Here is a 20,585-nt window from a genome sequence, read left to right as displayed (position 1 = left end):
ACCCTAGCAACCACCTATAACACCCTAGCAACCACCTATAACACCCTAGCAACCACCTATAACACCCTAGCAACCACCTATAAGACCCTAGCAACCACCTATAACACCCTAGCAACCACCTATAACACCCTAGCAACCACCTACAACACCCTAGCAACCACCTACAACACCCTAGCAACCACCTATACTACCCTAGCAACCGCCTATAACACCCTAGCAACCACCTATAATACCCTAGCAACCACATAGAAACACCCTAGCAACCACATAGAAACACCCTAGCAACCGCCTATAACACCCTAGCAACCACCTATAACACCCTAGCAACCACCTATAACACCCTAGCAACCACATAGAAACACCCAGAAACCACCTAGAACACCCTAGCAACCACCTATAACACCCTAGCAACCACCTATAACACCCCAGCAACCACCTATAACACCCTAGCAACCACCTATAACACCCTAGCAACCACCTATAACACCCTAGCAACCACATAGAAACACCCTAGCAACCACCTATACTACCCTAGCAACCGCCTATAACACCCTAGCAACCACCTATAATACCCTAGCAACCACATAGAAACACCCTAGCAACCACATAGAAACACCCTAGCAACCACATAGAAACACCTAGCAACCACCTATAACACCCTAGAAACCACCTATAAACACCCTAGCAACCACATAGAAACACCCAGAAACCACCTATAATACCCTAGCAACCACCTATAACACCCTAGCAACCACATAGAAACACCCTAGCAACCACATAGAAACACCCTAGCAACCACCTATAACACCCTAGCAACCACCTATAACACCCTAGCAACCACATAGAAACACCCAGAAACCACATAGAACACCCTAGCAACCACCTATAACACCCTAGCAACCACCTATAACACCCCAGCAACCACCTATAACACCCTAGCAACCACATAGAAACACCCTAGCAACCACCTATAACACCCTAGCAACCACCTATAACACCCTAGCAACCACCTATAACACCCTAGCAACCACCTATAACACCCTAGCAACCACATAGAAACACCCTAGCAACCACCTATAACACCCTAGCAACCACCTATAACACCCTAGCAACCACATAGAAACACCCTAGCAACCACCTATAACACCCTAGCAACCACCTATAACACCCTAGCAACCACCTATAACACCCTAGCAACCACCTATAACACCCTAGCAACCACATAGAAACACCCAGAAACCACCTAGAACACCCTAGCAACCACCTATAACACCCTAGCAACCACCTATAACACCCTAGCAACCACATAGAAACACCCTAGCAACCACCTATACTACCCTAGCAACCGCCTATAACACCCTAGCAACCACCTATAATACCCTAGCAACCACATAGAAACACCCTAGCAACCACATAGAAACACCCTAGCAACCACATAGAAACACCTAGCAACCACCTATAACACCCTAGAAACCACCTATAAACACCCTAGCAACCACATAGAAACACCCAGAAACCACCTATAACACCCTAGCAACCACCTATAACACCCTAGCAACCACATAGAAACACCCTAGCAACCACCTATAACACCCTAGCAACCACCTATAACACCCTAGCAACCACATAGAAACACCCAGAAACCACCTAGAACACCCTAGCAACCACCTATAACACCCTAGCAACCACATATAAACACCCTAGCAACCACCTATAACACCCTAGCAACCACATAGAAACACCCTAGCAACCACCTATACTACCCTAGCAACCACCTATAACACCCTAGCAACCACCTATAATACCCTAGCAACCACCTATAACACCCTAGCAACCACCTATAACACCCTAGCAACCAGCTATAACACCCTAGCAACCACATAGAAACACCCTAGCAACCACCTATAACACCCTAGCAACCACATAGAAACACCCTAGCAACCACATAGAAACACCCTAGCAACCACCTAGAAACACCTAGCAACCACCTATAACACCCTAGCAACCACCTAGAAACACCTAGCAACCACCTATAACACCCTAGCAACCACCTATAACACCCTAGCAACCACCTATAACACCCTAGCAACCACCTACAACACCCTAGCAACCACATAGAAACACCCTAGCAACCACCTATACTACCCTAGCAACCACCTATAACACCCTAGCAACCACCCATACCACCCTAGCAAACACCTATAACACCCTAGCAACCACCTATAACACCCTAGCAACCAGCTATAACACCCTAGCAACCACCTATAACACCCTAGCAACCACCTATAACACCCTAGCAACCACATAGAAAGACCCAGAAACCACATAGAAACACCCTAGCAACCACCTATAACACCCTAGCAACCACCTATAACACCCTAGCAACCACATAGAAACACCCAGAAACCACCTATAACACCCTAGCAACCACCTATAACACCCTAGCAACCACCTATAACACCCTAGCAACCACATATAACACCCTAGCAACCACCTATAACACCCTAGCAACCACATAGAAACACCTAGCAACCACCTATAACACCCTAGCAACCACCTAGAAACACCTAGCAACCACCTATAACACCCTAGCAACCACCTATAACACCCTAGCAACCACCTATAACACCCTAGCAACCACATAGAAACAACTAGCAACCACCTATAACACCCTAGCAACCACCTATAACACCCTAGCAACCACCTATAACACCCTAGCAACCACCTATAAGACCCTAGCAACCACCTATAACACCCTAGCAACCACCTATAACACCCTAGCAACCACCTATAACACCCTAGCAACCACCTATAACACCCTAGCAACCACCTATAAGACCCTAGCAACCACCTATAACACCCTAGCAACCAACCACCTATAAGACCCTAGCAACCACCTATAACACCCTAGCAACCACCTATAACACCCTAGCAACCACCTACAACACCCTAGCAACCACCTACAACACCCTAGCAACCACATAGAAACACCCAGAAACCACCTATAACACCATAGCAACCACCTATAACACCCTAGCAACCACATATAACACCCTAGCAACCACCTATAACTCCCTAGCAACCACATAGAAACACCCTAGCAACCACCTATACTACCCTAGCAACCACCTATAACACCCTAGCAACCACCTATAACACCCTAGCAACCACATAGAAACACCCTAGCAACCACCTATACTACCCTAGCAACCACCTATAACACCCTAGCAACCACCTATAACACCCTAGCAACCACCTATAACACCCTAGCAACCACATAGAAACACCCTAGCAACCACCTATACTACCCTAGCAACCACCTATAACACCCTAGCAACCACCTATAACACCCTAGCAACCACCTATAACACCCTAGCAACCACATAGAAACACCTAGCAACCAGCTATAACACCCTAGCAACCAACTATAACACACTAGCAACCACCTATAACAACCTAGCAACCACATAGAAACACCCAGCAACCACCTATAACACCCTAGCAACCACCTATAACACCCTAGCAACCACCTATAACACCCTAGCAACCACCTATAACACCCTAGCAACCGCCTATAACACCCTAGCAACCACCTATAACACCCTAGCAACCACCTATAACACCCTAGCAACCACCTAGAAACACCCTAGCAACCACCTATAACACCCTAGCAACCACCTACAACACCCTAGCAACCACCTATAACACCCTAGCAACCACCTAGAAACACCTAGCAACCACCTATAACACCCTAGCAACCACCTATAACACCCTAGCAACCACCTAGAAACACCTAGCAACCACCTATAACACCCTAGCAACCACCTATAACACCCTAGCAACCACCTACAACACCCTAGCAACCACCTACAACACCCTAGCAACCACATAGAAACACCCAGAAACCACCTATAACACCCTAGCAACCACCTATAACACCCTAGCAACCACCTACAACACCCTAGGAACCACCTACAACACCCTAGCAACCACATAGAAACACCCAGAAACCACCTATAACACCCTAGCAACCACCTATAACACCCTAGCAACCACCTATAACTCCCTAGCAACCACATAGAAACACCCTAGCAACCACCTATACTACCCTAGCAACCACCTATAACACCCTAGCAACCACCTATAACACCCTAGCAACCACATAGAAACACCCTAGCAACCACCTATACTACCCTAGCAACCACCTAGAAACACCCTAGCAACCACCTATAACACCCTAGCAACCACCTATAACACCCTAGCAACCACCTATAACACCCTAGCAACCACATAGAAACACCCAGAAACCACCTATAACACCCTAGCAACCACCTATAACACCCTAGCAACCACCTATAACACCCTAGCAACCACCTATAACACCCTATAACACCCTAGCAACCACATAGAAACACCCTAGCAACCACCTATAACACCCTAGCAACCACCTATAACACCCTAGCAACCACCTATAACACCCTAGCAACCACATAGAAACACCCTAGCAACCACCTATAACACCCTAGCAACCACCTATAACACCCTAGCAACCACCTATAACACCCTAGCAACCACATAGAAACACCCAGAAACCACCTAGAACACCCTAGCAACCACCTATAACACCCTAGCAACCACCTATAACACCCTAGCAACCACCTATAACACCCTAGCAACCACATAGAAACACCCTAGCAACCACCTATACTACCCTAGCAACTGCCTATAACACCCTAGCAACCACCTATAATACCCTAGCAACCACATAGAAACACCCTAGCAACCACATAGAAACACCCTAGCAACCGCCTATAACACCCTAGCAACCACCTATAACACCCTAGCAACCACCTATAACACCCTAGCAACCACCTAGAAACACCCTAGCAACCACCTATAACACCCTAGCAACCACCTACAACACCCTAGCAACCACCTATAACACCCTAGCAACCACCTAGAAACACCTAGCAACCACCTATAACACCCTAGCAACCACCTATAACACCCTAGCAACCACCTAGAAACACCTAGCAACCACCTATAACACCCTAGCAACCACCTATAACACCCTAGCAACCACCTATAACACCCTAGCAACCACCTATAAGACCCTAGCAACCACCTATAACACCCTAGCAACCACCTACAACACCCTAGCAACCACCTACAACACCCTAGCAACCACATAGAAACACCCAGAAACCACCTATAACACCCTAGCAACCACCTATAACACCCTAGCAACCACCTATAACACCCTAGCAACCACATAGAAACACCCTAGCAACCACCTATACTACCCTAGCAACCACCTATAACACCCTAGCAACCACCTATAACACCCTAGCAACCACATAGAAACACCCTAGCAACCACCTATACTACCCTAGCAACCACCTAGAAACACCCTAGCAACCACCTATAACACCCTAGCAACCACCTATAACACCCTAGCAACCACCTATAACACCCTAGCAACCACATAGAAACACCCAGAAACCACCTATAACACCCTAGCAACCACCTATAACACCCTAGCAACCACCTATAACACCCTAGCAACCACCTATAACACCCTAGCAACCACATAGAAACACCCTAGCAACCACCTATAACACCCTAGCAACCACCTATAACACCCTAGCAACCACCTATAACACCCTAGCAACCACCTATAACACCCTAGCAACCACATAGAAACACCCTAGCAACCACCTATAACACCCTAGCAACCACCTATAACACCCTAGCAACCACCTATAACACCCTAGCAACCACATAGAAACACCCAGAAACCACCTAGAACACCCTAGCAACCACCTATAACACCCTAGCAACCACCTATAACACCCTAGCAACCACCTATAACACCCTAGCAACCACATAGAAACACCCTAGCAACCACCTATACTACCCTAGCAACCGCCTATAACACCCTAGCAACCACCTATAATACCCTAGCAACCACATAGAAACACCCTAGCAACCACATAGAAACACCCTAGCAACCACATAGAAACACCTAGCAACCACCTATAACACCCTAGAAACCACCTATAAACACCCTAGCAACCACATAGAAACACCCAGAAACCACCTACAACACCCTAGCAACCACCTATAACACCCTAGCAACCACATAGAAACACCCTAGCAACCGCCTATAACACCCTAGCAACCACCTATAACACCCTAGCAACCACCTATAACACCCTAGCAACCACATAGAAACACCCAGAAACCACCTAGAACACCCTAGCAACCACCTATAACACCCTAGCAACCACCTATAACACCCCAGCAACCACCTATAACACCCTAGCAACCACCTATAACACCCTAGCCACCACCTATAACACCCTAGCAACCACATAGAAACACCCTAGCAACCACCTATACTACCCTAGCAACTGCCTATAACACCCTAGCAACCACCTATAATACCCTAGCAACCACATAGAAACACCCTAGCAACCACATAGAAACACCCTAGCAACCACATAGAAACACCTAGCAACCACCTATAACACCCTAGAAACCACCTATAAACACCCTAGCAACCACATAGAAACACCCAGAAACCACCTATAACACCCTAGCAACCACATAGAAACACCCTAGCAACCACCTATAACACCCTAGCAACCACCTATAACACCCTAGCAACCACATAGAAACACCCAGAAACCACATAGAACACCCTAGCAACCACCTTTAACACCCTAGCAACCACCTATAACACCCCAGCAACCACCTATAACACCCTAGCAACCACATAGAAACACCCTAGCAACCACCTATAACACCCTAGCAACCACCCTAGCAACCACCTATAACACCCTAGCAACCACCTATAACACCCTAGCAACCACCTATAACACCCTAGCAACCACATAGAAACACCCTAGCAACCACCTATAACACCCTAGCAACCACCTATAACACCCTAGCAACCACCTATAACACCCTAGCAACCACCTATAACACCCTAGCAACCACATAGAAACACCCTAGAAACCACCTATAACACCCTAGCAACCACCTATAACACCCTAGCAACCACCTATAACACCCTAGCAACCACCTATAACACCCTAGCAACCACATAGAAACACCCAGAAACCACCTAGAACACCCTAGCAACCACCTATAACACCCTAGCAACCACCTATAACACCCTAGCAACCACATAGAAACACCCTAGCAACCACCTATACTACCCTAGCAACCGCCTATAACACCCTAGCAACCACCTATAATACCCTAGCAACCACATAGAAACACCCTAGCAACCACATAGAAACACCCTAGCAACCACATAGAAACACCCAGAAACCACCTATAACACCCTAGCAACCACCTATAACACCCTAGCAACCACATAGAAACACCCTAGCAACCACCTATAACACCCTAGCAACCACCTATAACACCCTAGCAACCACATAGAAACACCCAGAAACCACCTAGAACACCCTAGCAACCACCTATAACACCCTAGCAACCACCTATAACACCCCAGCAACCACCTATAACACCCTAGCAACCACATAGAAACACCCTAGCAACCACCTATACTACCCTAGCAACCACCTATAACACCCTAGCAACCACCTATAATACCCTAGCAACCACCTATAACACCCTAGCAACCACCTATAACACCCTAGCAACCAGCTATAACACCCTAGCAACCACATAGAAACACCCTAGCAACCACCTATAACACCCTAGCAACCACATATAACACCCTAGCAACCACCTATAACACCCTAGCAACCACCTATAACACCCTAGCAACCACATAGAAACACCCTAGCAACCACATAGAAACACCCTAGCAACCACATAGAAACACCTAGCAACCACCTATAACACCCTAGCAACCACCTATAACACCCTAGCAACCACATAGAAACACCCAGAAACCACCTAGAACACCCTAGCAACCACCTATAACACCCTAGCAACCACCTATAACACCCCAGCAACCACCTATAACACCCTAGCAACCACATAGAAACACCCTAGCAACCACCTATACTACCCTAGCAACCACCTATAACACCCTAGCAACCACCTATAATACCCTAGCAACCACCTATAACACCCTAGCAACCACCTATAACACCCTAGCAACCAGCTATAACACCCTAGCAACCACATAGAAACACCCTAGCAACCACCTATAACACCCTAGCAACCACCTATAACACCCTAGCAACCACCTATAACACCCTAGCAACCACCTATAACACCCTAGCAACCACATAGAAACACCCTAGCAACCACATAGAAACACCCTAGCAACCACATAGAAACACCTAGCAACCACCTATAACACCCTAGAAACCACCTATAAACACCCTAGCAACCAGCTTGAAACATCCTAGCAACCAGCTAGAAACACCCTAGCAACCAACTAGCAACACCCTAGCAACCACATAGAAACACCCTAGCAACCACCTATAACACCCTAGCAACCACTTATAAACACCCTAGCAACCACCTATAACACCCTAGCAACCACCTAGAAACACCCTAGCAACCACCTATAACACCCTAGCAACCACCTAGAAACACCCTAGCAACCACCTATAACACCCTAGCAACCACCTATAACACCCTAGCAACGAGCTAGAAACACCCTAGCAACGAGCTAGAAACACCCTAGCAACCAACTAGCAACACCCTAGCAACCACCTATAACACCCTAGCAACCACCTAGAAACACCAGAGCAACCACCTATAACACCCTAGCAACCACCTAGAAACACCAGAGCAACCACCTATAACACCCTAGCAACCAACTAGCAACACCCTAGCAACCACCTAGAAACAACCTAGCAACCACCGATAACACCCTAGCAACCACCTAGCAACACCCTAGCAACCACCTAGAAACACCCTAGCAACCACCTAGTACACGTTAGTAACCACCTATAACACCCTAGCAACCACCTAGTACACCTTAGTAGCCACCTAGAAACACCCTAGCAACCACCTATAACAACCATTTGTCATAGAGACTCGCGAGAGACACACTCCCGTTGACCGGCGGTGCACAGGCATCACCCACACTTTCACAATTTCCCCCGCAGAATTGTCTAGTTTCAATTGTATTCCATACATAACTGTTTCCTTTTTGTTATGGGGGAGCAAGACCCTGCACCCCAAAAACTGCATTCATAAGGTTAATAATACTCTTAAGCTGCAACGTCCCTCATATGCAGTGGCGAATCCTTATGGAAGCCAACGGAAGCCATGCCTCCCTATAAATTCATATCAAATATGAAATATGAAAAAAAAAGAAAAAAAAATATATATAATTTTTTTTTAATATAGTTTACATTCTTTTTCATCTGTGCATCTGTGTTATATATATATATTTTTTTTTTAAATGTCTCCCTCTTCTCCTTCTCACTCCCTCTAACACACTGTCAGACTCACTGTGCTCACTGCAGCTAGTATAGGAGAGAGGCAGTGGGTAGGTCTCTTTCTCCAGGCTTCCAGCATTATAGAGTCCAAATCCGATCCTAGCCAATCAGATTCGAGCTGACTGCCACACCCTAAAAGTTTAAAACGGAGCTGGGAGGAAAACACTCAGCATATTTTCCCCCCTGGAGGCGGGGCACTCAGAAGTTCACGTTTCCACCTGACTACCTAACGTGACATCCCATTAGTAGTATAAAACTGTCTGGCGTCACTCAGTCTAGTAGTCTACTACAAACATGTCTGAACATCATCCCCTCGCAGAATTGATTGAAAATGTTATTAACAGAGCGGGCACGTTCGAATCCTCTATTAGTGTATCTAACATTTAGCACTTTAATAGCAACTTATTTTCGCCGGCGGGACATTTACTGAGGACCAGCAGAGCACACCACTGTGGATATTATGATTTAACAAATCTATCTGGCAAGAGGAGGACCACATTATTGACCAGGTAAGCACTGAGCAGCCTGACTGACTAACTAACGTTATCAGGCAAGCTTGTATACCCTTTCATGACTGCAATGCAAGCCAGGGGCTGGAATACGCAGTCACTTATTCCTCCGTAGTAGCCAGGTTAATGTGCACCATCAAGCACTGCTTAAAAGCTAGCGGTGGGTCCAAAATATATCGGATATAAATGTCAAAGGTACCCAGCGTTCCATTAAGGTTTCACACACAGATACAGTATGAGCGCTCTGATGGATGGGCGCGCCGCGCAACAGACACGTGAATGAATGAATGAATGAATGAATGAAAACTTTATTTAACAGATTGCAGAATGGGTACAATACAGTATGGCTCAATACACACAATTGTTAAGGGGATGCAGACCAGAGAAATACGTTTGTCTTGTCACGTTTGTCTAATAGACAGTCATATTCTCTCCCGGCCGTATGTATATTTCTCTCCCACCCACCCACCCCCTCCTAATGTACAGTCCCCTCCCCATCATATGTATATACTCTGTCAGGATCTATGGGTAACAGTACTGTATATTTGATGTCATGATGTCTTGTATGTCATAAATGTCACTATGAATTGAAAATGGGGGACCCTGATGTAAACAAGACAAATGTCTTTCTCTGGTCTGCATCCCCTTATACAATTGTGTGTATTGAGCCGTACTGTATTGTACCCATTCTGCAATCTGTTAAGAAAGTTTGACTGGCCGCCGAGCCATACTGTAGTGTACATGGTGACTGCTTGACTTAAAAAAAAAATAAAAAAAAAATATTAATAAAAATATTAAATAATTTTTTTTTAATAATTTTTTTTGGCTTCCCCTGTTATTTTACCCACGCGACGCCACTGCTCATATGGGACGTTTTTCGGACTTTTTGCAACCGGCACTTTGGCGACCCCTAGTGGCTCGGGTGTGCATATTTTGTAATACAATAGATATATATATATATATATATATATATATATATATATATATATATATATATATATATATATATATATATATATATATATATATATAGAATTGAAGGCTTATTTGTTGCCTGTCAATAGCAACAAAATCCGACAAGTTACATGCCGGTATTTGAGGCTTGTACACGGTATTGCGCAAAATACCACTCCCGACTGCAGTAGTTCCGTCAATCTAGATCCGATCTAGAAAATTGTGGATCGTTGTAGCCAATGAGTGTGGCTTCCAATGATACCCCATGTGGGGATGTGTGAATCAGTGATCTAGGTGAACAACTAAATTCTTTAACAGGAAGCCAAATGAATTGAAGTCTATGAGACAGTCTTGTACACAGTTTACCAAAATCACTCCTAATCACTCATTTCTGAATGGATCTTTATGAATTTTGGATATGTACTACATAAGGCTTCAGGGTATGGCTCCGTCTGGATTTGTAAGCCATACCACCTTCTGGGGAAATACTACCTCTGGACTACTAACTACTACAGAAAAACTTGAGTAACATGTTTTTTTTACAACTCAAGTTCAGACCTATGTTACTCTATTACGTTAGCACTAAAAGTGAATTCTTTTTCTGGAATCAGAAACTTCAGAATGTCATCTTTCAAAAGAGACCAGGCTCATGCATTGTGCTATAAGTATAAAGTATGTTGTTTTGGTTTGCAAAAAAAGTATGCAGTCATCAAAAACGAAAACAAAAATGGCCAGGAGACTCATTGCAGGTTAACAGGTTTTAACAACTAGTGTATTGATAATATTACCTGCATTCCCTTTCTTCAACTCCGCCACTTTACTCTCACTGGCAGTCAGTGTGATGTTCAGCTCCGCCACTTTACTCTCACTGGCAGTCAGTGTGATGTTCAGCTCCGCCACTTTACTCTCACTGGCAGTCAGTGTGATGTTCAGCTCTGCAACTTTACTCTCACTGGCAGTCAGTGTGATGTTCAGCTCCGCCACTTTACTCTCACTGGCAGTCAGTGTGATGCTCAGCTCTGCCACTTTACTCTCACTGGCAATCAGTGTGATGTTCAGCTCCGCCACTTTACTCTCACTGGCAATCAGTGTGATGTTCAGCTCCGCCACTTTACTCTCACTGGCAGTCAGTGTGATGTTCAGCTCCTCCACTTTACTCTCACTGGCAATCAGTGTGATGTTCAGCTCCGCCACTTTACTCTCACTGGCAATCAGTGTGATGCTCAGCTCCTCCACTTTACTCTCACTGGCAGTCAGTGTGATGTTCAGCTCCGCCACTTTACTCTCACTGGCAGTCAGTGTGATGTTCAGCTCCGCCACTTTACTCTCACTGGCAATCAGTGTGATGTTCAGTTCCGCCACTTTACTCTCACTGGCAGTCAGTGTGATGCTCAGCTCCTCCACTTTACTCTCACTGGCAGTCAGTGTGATGTTCAGCTCCGCCACTTTACTCTCACTGGCAATCAGTGTGATGTTCAGCTCCGCCACTTTACTCTCACTGGCAATCAGTGTGATGTTCAGCTCCGCCACTTTACTCTCACTGGCAATCAGTGTGATGTTCAGCTCCGCCACTTTACTCTCACTGGCAATCAGTGTGATGCTCAGCTCCTCCACTTTACTCTCACTGGTAGTCAGTGTGATGTTCAGCTCCGCCACTTTACTCTCACTGGCAATCAGTGTGATGTTCAGCTCCGCCACTTTACTCTCACTGGCAATCAGTGTGATGTTCAGCTCCGCCACTTTACTCTCACTGGCAATCAGTGTGATGTTCAGCTCCGCCACTTTACTCTCACTGGCAATCAGTGTGATGTTCAGCTCCGCCACTTTACTCTCACTGGCAGTAAGTGTGATGTTCAGCTCCGCCACTTTACTCTCACTGGCAATCAGTGTGATGTTCAGCTCCGCCACTTTACTCTCACTGGCAATCAGTGTGATGTTCAGCTCCGCCACTTTACTCTCACTGGCAATCAGTGTGATGTTCAGCTCCGCCACTTTACTCTCACTGGCAATCAGTCTGGCCATCAGGGCTGGAGAAAAACATTAAACACAACGTATTACATATCAAACTCACATGTTGAGGTCAGGAACATATTACCACAAATAAGTAAAGTTGTACTTTACTATTCCTGTGGGGAAATAATAATGAATTTTTTTTATCTACTTTTTCTCCACATTTTCTTTTTTTGTATTTTCTTTTTTTATTATTTTTTAAACAAACACATAAACAAACATGACAACACACAATAGGATATACAAATACACATATGCTCCAGCTCGTACCCCCCTCTCCCGGACCCCCCATTGGATAATCCAACCATTATAATTTGTTCCTAACCAGACACTACCATTATATGCTGGCTTTTATTCTCTCCACCACTTCTAACCACATTGCCATTTTGGATTCATTGAGACCCAAAATTCTAGCTGTTGATATTTCTTGATAAATCACATCGAGATATGTAAGAATCCAGACCTTACGGCAATTTTTTTCCGGTTGAAACCATCGTGATGCTATCAGCTTTTTAGCCACTGTGATACAGGATAAAACCAATCTCTTTAGCTGTGGAGGTACTGCATGCTCAAAGACATCATTCAGCAGTAATACAGAAGGGTGTACAGGTATATCCAGAGTTAAGAGATTTGACAATTGCTGGGTCACTTCTTTCCAAAATATCTTAACTGGTGGGCAGTCCCAGTACATGTGCATAAATGTCCCTTTGTCCCCATTTGTACATAAGGAGCATTTGGAGTCTTGTTTAAGACCCATTTTGTTCAGTCTTATAGGAGTTAAGTATGTCCTGTGAATATAGTTAAGATTGATTTGTTGATGGTCCGGGTTCCTTGATGCAAGGCGTACATTTGCCCAGGCTTCTTGCCAGTCAAAGTCTATCTCCAGGTCTGGTATATCCCTCCTCCAGACTGAGTCTAGATGTAGGGTTTCATACGAGGCCGTTAGTAATTGATGATAAAAATCTGAAACAAAACCTCTCGATGTCTCTCTTTCATAGAAGAATTTGTGGTATCTGTGGTGTACAATTGGTATCCTTAATGGAACACCGTGAGCCTTCAAACATGCCAATAACTGTGCGTAAAAATAATATGAGGACTTGGTGAGATTAAATTTTTTGCATATCTCATCAAAACTACAAAAACCCTGTTTGTTGAAAACGTCTCCTAATGTGTGTATGCCTTGCTTTTCCCATCTAGGGAATCGTATAGGTTGTTTTCCAATCAAGAGTGCATTGTTATTGAATAAGGGAGTATGATTATGTCATTTATGTGGGATAGAGTATTTTTTTTGTGTTTCACGCCATATCCGGATTGCATGAGTGATTATGGGGCCAAATTTCTGTTCGCATTGCTTAATTGATAATTTGGTGTACACTATGTCCTTCAGCCTATGTGGAGCTACTATATTTTCTTCTAAATTTCTCCAGGATACTGATGCTTGGGGATCAAACCATGTTGTCAGTGGTCTTAAAGTGTATGCCTTAAAATAGTGGTGGAAATCTGGAAATGCCATACCACCGTCTGCTTTGTTTCTCTGTGCGGTGGATCTTTTTATACGTGGTGGTTTGTTATTCCAAATAAATTTGTATGTGGAAGAGTGTAATTCTTTCCAGTAACCCTTTGGAGGGGGTAACGGTAGCATTGAGCTGAAGAAGTTGATTCTAGGTAGGACGTCCATCTTAATTATTGATATCCGTGCTTGTACTGAGTTTTTAAGTTTTGACCACCTGACAAGGTCGTATTTGATTTTGTTTTGGATTTTTATGTAATTGTGCTTCACCGTTTGGCTTATGGTAGGGAATATTTCAACTCCCAAACATCTAAAGTGTTTTACCATCGGTATCTCTTCTGGGAGGGTTATATTTCTTTTTGCAGGGGCGTTAAGTGGGAGGAAGGCCGACTTCGGCCAATTTATCCTAAATCCCGATAAATCTCCAAAGTCCTCAATCAACTCGTCGTCCGCATATAAACTAATTTTGTGTTGTGTGCCCTTGATTACGATTGGTTCTATGGATTGGGATTGTCTTATATATTGTGCTAAAGGCTCTAATGATAGATCGAATAGTCCGGGACTAAGGGGGCAACCCTGTCTGGAAGACCGTGATACTGGAAAGATTTCGGAGGTGATTGTACCTGTTGTAATCATGGCCGATGGGTCTTTGTATAATACTTTAATCATATCAATGAATCCTTTTCCTAACCCCATCCTTTCTAATACTGCCCATAGATACGACCATTCCAACCTGTCAAAAGCTTTCATTGCATCCAGGGACAGCATCGCCTTAGGTGTGTTGTCTTCCTTGTTAGCATCTAGTACGTGTAGTAATCGTCTTATGTTATCAGTGATCAGGCGGCCTCTTATGAAGCCTGTTTGGTCCGGATGAATTAAAGACGTCATATGCTTTTGTAGTCTGATGGCTAATACCTTAGAGTACAGTTTGATATCGGTTCCGAGGAGGCTTAAAGGTCTGTAACTACCGCACTCGGTGGGGTCTTTGTCTTTTTTGAGGAGGACTGTTATGAGTGCAATATTGTCATTATTATGGAAGTTCCCCTCCTTGACTGAGTATAAAATCATATTTAGTAATAAGGGTCCAATTATGTCCCAACAAGAGAGGTACATTTCTGGTGGGATACCGTCTCTTCCAGGGGCCCTTTCACTTTGCATTTCAGATATGGCCTCCCTAAGTTCATCTAGTGTGATCGGTGTTTCTAACTGTTTAGCGTCATCCTCTGAAAGTTTTGGGAGGTTAATTTGATTAAGATATGTGTCCATTTTGTTTTGATCGAAGGTCGTTTCTGATTTGTATAAGTTGGAGTAAAATTCTTTGAATGTCGTGTTTATTTCTTTGGGTTCTGTAACAAGTCCTTGTTGTGCTCTAATGGTAGTTATATCTGCAAATTTTGCGTTGACTCTTAGTCGCATGGCTAATAGGTGACTTGGTTTGGAACCTTGGGAGTACAGCTGTTGTCTTGTGCTACGTATTTGCAATTCAGATTGTTGTCTGTATATGGCGTTAATCTCTTTTTTTAGTATATTGACTTGATTTTCCAGTTGAACCGAGTTGTTGTATTGCAAAGAATTAAATAACGTTGAGTAAAGTGTTTCCAGTTCAGCCAGTTTTGAGCATCGATTCTTGCGTATTTGGGAGGAAAAGCTATCAGTGAAATCCTTGATCATTCCCTTTGTCGACATCCATAATATTCTGGGGTCCTGCACCGAATTCGCATTTATCCGTAGGAATACCGTAAGAGCTTCTTTGATTTGTGTAATGAATTCCTTGTTATTAAGCAGCATCGTGTTAAATCGCCATCTTGGGGCTCGGGATGATAGTATACCAAATGTTCCTTTTAAGAGTAAATAACAGTGATCAGACAATGCATTGGGTATCATTTCCACATCGTAGTTATCAAATAGTCTCTGGGTTGTGAAAACGTAATCTATTCTGGATAATGTATTATGTCTCGCAGATCGACAAGAGTACTTCCGGGTCATGGGGTTGAGTGATCGCCATAAGTCATTTACACCTGTAATCTTCGACCAATCCTTTAATGCATTAGATGCATTTTTTTGTTCATTGGAAAAGGAGGGGTTTGATTTGTCCATCCTTGGGTTCCAAATGGCATTAAAATCCGCACCGATTATAAATGAGTATTCGGGAAGGTCTAACATTGCTCTGGTAAGTGTAGTGAAGAAACTAACTTCGTATAAATTTGGGGCGTATACCGCTACCAACGCTATTTTTCTGTTCTTGTGTAAAATCTTAGCTATAGTTATCCGACCATCTGCATCAGACCATACTCCCTTCAATTCAATATTCAACTTCCGTCTAACGACTATGGCTACTCCCCGAGTTCTCGTTCCAAAGGAAGAGTGACTGATGTTATGATATGTGTTGTCCGCTAACATATCTATGTCTTTCTCTAAAATGTGCGTTTCGCTTAGCAGAGCTATGTCCACCTGTTCTTTTTTCATCAGTGTGAGCACGCTTTTTCGTTTGTGTTGTTTATTTATTCCACCAATGTTCCATATCATTATGTTCAAACTAGCCATAATCTATACATGTTGTTGTATGGTTGTTGGTAATGCAATATTTTTTTGACGCTTCTATTGAGGCTAATGTGGGCAGGTCTCTAAATGGCTGGAATAAGGGGGAGGTGAACGGAGGGGGGAGGGGGTGAAGTACATAAAACAAAATAACCCTAACGTCTTGCACAGACGGGTTACACATAAAACACATATGGCCCATCCCTAATGGATGGGCTAAAATGATTAACAGAACATACAAACAATAACCCAAGGCCACTCCATTCAAACCCATTAGCCCAAGGGTCTGGGTGAGTAGCCCAACGTTAACCGCATTTCCCTAGCCAAAGATGAGGGAAAATATATATATATATGAGAGAGAGAGAGAGAGAGAGAGAGAGAGAGAGAGAGAGAGAGAGAGAGAGAAAGAGAGAGAGAAAGAGAGAGAGAGAGAGAGAGAGAGAGGGAGAGAGAGAGAGAGAGAATCAAACATTGACCTGAAAGAGGGGGTGGAGAGATAAGAAGGAAAAATTAAATAAATGAATTGGAACAAACAAACAAATGGAATGGATATGAGATTGAGAAGAAAAGAAAAGCACATTTTTAAATTTTTCTCCCGTTCCCAATTTCGTATTGTCCAATTCGACCCTCCCCTGTCTCGAACGTTGTTAGGCCATGCCTCCCACAAGCCGGCTGCAATGTGGACGAAGCCTTGCATCACGTGTCCCCTCCGGTACTCGAGGAAGCAGCCGTCGCATCTTTTCACCTGCACAGCGCGATCTCTCAGCGGCGAGGGTCTGCGTGGGAGGGACGCCGCCCTTGTCCCTTCCTGATTCTACTGCACAGGTGCACCAACTGACCTGTAGGAGTCGCTGTCCACAACGTCCGATCCCCACCCACCAGCTTCCCTCACCCTAATACTGCCAATTGTATTAGTATGAACGACCAGCCAAGCTGGTAGCAACGCAGAGAGCTGGGCTCGAACCCAGCATCTCCTGCGTCGGTGGCGAGCGATAATAATGCATTTTGACCCATCCTAACCACTTAAGAGCAGTGGGCAGCCACAGGCAGGGGCCCGGGGACCAACTCCAATTGTAATTCCAGTCAATCATTCAATCAATCAAATTTATTTATATAGCACATTTAGACATGACGCTTGTCAACCAAAGTGCTTCACTAAGAACAAAGCTAAGAACAAAGAAAAGTATAGAATAAACAGAAAAAACAACCAACGAATAGACAAAGGAAAACAGAACACCACGTCAACAAGTAAGGCAAGAGTCAAAGTGAGTCAGGGAAGGCCAGGCGATATAGGTGGGTGTTGAGTTTAGATTTAAAAGACTCGATGGAGGGGGCAGATCTAATGGACATGGGGATGCTGTTCCAGAGGTCAGGGGCTGCGACCGCAAAAGCATGTCCCCCCCTAGACTTGAAGTTAGACCTACAAGACCGACCTATTAGACCTACAAGAGACCCTTGTCAGACGATCTGAGGGCCCTGACGTTGGTATAGGGGGTGAGGAGGTCTGCTAGGTAAGCAGGGGCCTTACCATTAAGGGCTTTGTAGACCAATAAGAGGACCTTGAAGTCTATTCTAAAGCGCACCGGGAGCCAGTGGAGGGAGGCAAGTATAGGGGTGATGTGAGCTCTCTTCCGGGTACCTGTGAGCAGTCTAACGGCAGCGTTTTGGGGCAGTTGTAGATGGGCTATGGTGAATTTATTAAGCCCCAGGTACAGGGAGTTACAGTAGTCTAATATATGAAGGTGTGAATTACTCTTTCCAGGTCTGAGGGGGAGAGAATGGCCTTGATCCTGGCTATGGACCGGAGCTGGAAAAAACACCCCTTCACCACCGAGCCTATTGAAGGAAAACTCTGGGTCAAAGAGCACGCCCAGGTTTTTAACAAAGGGCTTGACTAGGGGAGACAGGTTACCCAGGCTGCTGGCAATGACACTGGTTTGGTTTGGGGGGCCGAAAAGGGGGATTTCACACTTTGATTGATTGAGCTGTAGAAAATTGTGTGCCATCCAGCATTTGATGTCGTCTAGGCAGGAACGAAGACTGTCGAGATTGTTTATATTGTTGGGTTTCATGGGGAGATAGACCCGAGTGTCATCGGCATAAAAATGGAAAGAGATGTTGTGTTTTTTAATGATCAGACCAAGGGGCAGCATGTATAGGGAGAATAGGATAGGGCCAAGGATGGAGCCTTGTGGAACCCTGCAAGAGAGAGAGGCGGAGGGGGAAGAGCAGTTTCCAATATTAACGGAGAAGCTTCTATCACTGAGGTAGGAGGTGAACCATGATAGGGCTGTGCCACTGACACCAACTGCCTGGTGAAGACGGTCAATGAGAATGGCATGGTCTATAGTGTTGAAAGCTGCACTGAGGTCTAAAAGCATACGGACAGCACAGTCGCGGTTTTTGGTAGTGAGGAGCAGGTCATTGGTGACTTTAAGCAGGGCAGATTCTGTGCTGTGGTTGGCTCTGAGACCTGGCTGAAATGTGTCTAGGATGTTGTTCAAGTGCAGGTAGGGAGACAGCTGGGAGAGAATAGCCTTTTCAAGGACCTTTGATAGGAATGGGAGCTTGGAGATTGGCCTGTAGTTATTGAGCTGGGTGGAGTCTAGGTTGGGTTTTTTCAGAAGGGGCTGGACCACTGCATGTTTGAAGCAGCTTGGAACGGTACCAGTGACTAGGGAGGTGTTAATGATGCTGGGGCCAGTTGTGTGAAATACTTCTTTGAGAAAAACAGAGGGAACTATGTCAAGGGGGGAGGTGGTTGGTTTCATGGCTGAGACTATATCTGTGAGAGTAGAGAGGGTGATGGGTTGAAAACAGGCCAGGGTGGATGAACAGGGCGGCGAGACATCTAAGCTATGTGTAGATGGTGTGATGTTGTTTCTGATTACCTCAACTTTGTTTATGAAGAATTTTAAGAATTCCTCACATTTAGTTGGAGACACATCCAGGCTAGTTCTAGGGGGGGGCTGATGACAGAGTTAATGGTGGCAAAGAGGGTCCTGGGGTTTTGAGAGTTACGGATGAGGTCTGAGAAGTATGCGGCTCTCGCTGCTTTAACTGCTAACTGATATCTGATACAAGTGTCTCTAAGCCTCTCGAGAGAGACATGGAGTCTATAATTCTTCCACTTACGCTCTGCTCTCCTGGGCCCTCATTTACCAATGGTGCGTACGCACAGATATGTGCATAACCCGTGCGTACGATCATTTCTAAGCAAAGTGTGTGACTTATCAATTAGAATGTGTGCTTGACTTTGTGCGTATATTTACGCACAGCTCCGAGCATGCGTACCTGGCGCCCAGCGGTAGAATATGAATATTTCAACGCGGAAATAAGCTTCCGTGCATTAGTTTCAACACTGGCGTGTTCTGTATGACCCGTAATTCATTATAGTTAATTGTAAAATAGCGACAGTAGTGTAATTATAACGGGCTCACGCGCGAACAAGAGGTTGGCCTGCTTGTTTGGCACGGGGGGCAGACGCAGAACACCCACCTCCAAACGTGATTAAATATAGTTTAAAATAAAAAGCGAAATACTATTATTTTGTGTCATGTTTCCAAATAAGATTGGTCACAACGAAATGCTTTCTACTTCAATTTGTTGGTTAGAATAGATGAC

This window comes from Notolepis coatsorum (assembly GCF_963971535.1).
Source record: "Notolepis coatsorum genome assembly, chromosome: 5".
Classification (NCBI taxonomy): Eukaryota; Metazoa; Chordata; class Actinopteri; order Aulopiformes; family Paralepididae; genus Notolepis; species Notolepis coatsorum.
This window is presented reverse-complemented; position numbering follows the sequence as displayed.